Source organism: Branchiostoma belcheri, unplaced genomic scaffold (genome assembly GCF_001625305.1).
Source record: "Branchiostoma belcheri isolate BF01 breed outbred unplaced genomic scaffold, Haploidv18h27 scaffold1847, whole genome shotgun sequence".
NCBI lineage: Eukaryota > Metazoa > Chordata > Leptocardii > Amphioxiformes > Branchiostomatidae > Branchiostoma > Branchiostoma belcheri.
The window spans coordinates 1-2,074 of NW_017803321.1; the positions used below are offsets into that span (position 1 = coordinate 1).

Consider the following 2,074-nt stretch of genomic DNA (forward strand, 5'->3'; position numbering starts at 1 on the left):
AAGTACTGTTGTTTTGTGTAGAAAAGCCAGGTGAAAGACAAGTACTGTTGTTTTGTGTAGAAAAGCCAGGTGAAAGAGAAGTACTTTTGTTTTGTGTAGGAGAACCAGGTGAAAGACAAGTACTGTTGTTTTGTGTAAGCCAGGTGAAAGACAAGTACTGTTGTGTTGTGTGAAAGCCAGGTGAAAGACAAGTACTGTTGTTTTGTGTAGAAAAGCCAGGTGAAAGACAAGTACTGTTGTTTTGTGTAAGCCAGGTGAAAGACAAGTACTGTTGTTTTGTGTGGAAAAGCCAGGTGAAAGACAAGTACTGTTGTGTTGTGTAGAAAAGCCAGGTGAAAGAGAAGTACTGTTATTTTGTGTAGAAAAGTCAGGTTAAAGACAAGTACTGTTGTTTTGAGTAGAAAAGCCAGGTGAAAGACAAGTACTGTTGTTTTGTGTAGAAAAGCCAGGTGAAAGAGAAGTACTGTTGTTTTGTATAAGTCAGGTGAAAGACAAGTACTGTTGTGTTGTGTTGTGTTGTGTTGTGTAGAAAAGCCAGGTGAAAGAGAAGTACTGTTGTTTCGTGTAGAAAAGCCAGGTGAAAGACAAATACTGTAGTTTTGTGTAGAAAAGTCAGGCGAAAGGTTTTCATTTGTCTTGAATAAAAGTGAATAAAAACATTAACAAAAGGTCTTAGCGTGGAAGTTCATCAGTGTTGGTATACATCATTGTGAATGAAGTCTAAGCTTTCTTTCCAACACTGGAATGAAAGTGGGACTTACCCCAAATTATCGGTCAACTTCCATCAACCTTGTGACGTGATCATCTGGACCCAATCCCCTCGACCTGCCTTTTGACATACAATCTGTACAGCTTTGTCATTATGTATTTTTGTGTTTGGGGTGCCATTTTTTTTACTGTACATGTGGATAACTTCAGCAGTGTCTAAGTCTAGGGGTATCTAACTTCCTTTGAAATTCACCTACAAAAACAAAGAAAATATCATTTTATAGGGTTTAAAATATCCCCCTAAAACTCTCGCACCTCCACTCTTGAGCCAGTCAACAGAAAGGTGCTGTTGGGCGTGGCACAGGCTAACAGACAGTGCTGAAATTAAAGGTGTATCTATGGCCAGAGGCCACCAAAATTTTGTCTGGGACAATTCAATGTACACTTTCGGAAATTTTGGGACAGTAGAAAAAATTTCAATTTTTTTGTCGCCATGCCATTGTTACGATGTAGGTGCACAAATCAGCATTGAAACTGCTTTCGATAGGCAATTATGGATAGCATTACCAAAAACTTTGGCAAGAGGGGGTAAGAATTCGTTCTATGTAAAGGAAAAGGTTGACAAGGATAGCATTAGCAAAACTTTGGCAAGAGGGGCTAAGAATTTGTTCTATGTAAAAGAAAAAGATGACATGGATAGCATTAGCAAAAACTTCAGTTAACATTGGTATCAATAAATTGAAGTAGTGTAGGACTTACTTGCTATAGTCAGTATTAAAGACCACATGACACCAAAATATAACCTTATCTAATTCTGTATCTGTATTTGTTTAGATGGTATAGCTGCCTCTCGGCGTAACACACCAGCTTCGCAGGCATGCGGCGCAGCGGCAGCTGGCTACATTACACCAAACGACTTGTTACACCTATTTTATTACTATTGTTCATAACAATAAAATGGCTATAGTTATACATAGTGATCATGAGGGTTATGTATCGTTATGAATAATAGCCAAAAGTCATATATATGGTATAATGGTAAAAAATAATATGCATAATTATATATAATAACCAAAATGGATATGCATAGTTATATATAATGGTTAAAAGGGATATGCATAATTATGTATAATGGTTAAAAGGATATACATAATTATGTATAATGATAAAAAGGGATATACATAATTATGTATATTGATCAAGAGGGATAAACATAATTATGTATAATGATCAAAGGGGATATACATAATTATGTATAATGATAAAAAGGGATATACATAATTATGTATAATGGAAAACTAATATGTATAATCATACATGATTATAGATAAATATAGTATAATCATGTATAATTATGTATAATTGG

The 2,074-nt window shown here is 35.2% G+C and overlaps 1 long non-coding RNA gene across 1 annotated transcript; it reads left to right on the top strand.

Annotated features, from left to right (window-relative positions):
- On the top strand, positions 1-440 carry LOC109467624. The gene is made up of 3 exons (XR_002140095.1): positions 1-69; positions 181-219; positions 255-440. It is a non-coding gene; the product is annotated as an uncharacterized LOC109467624 (long non-coding RNA).
- The last annotated feature ends 1,634 nt before the right edge of the window (positions 441-2,074 follow it).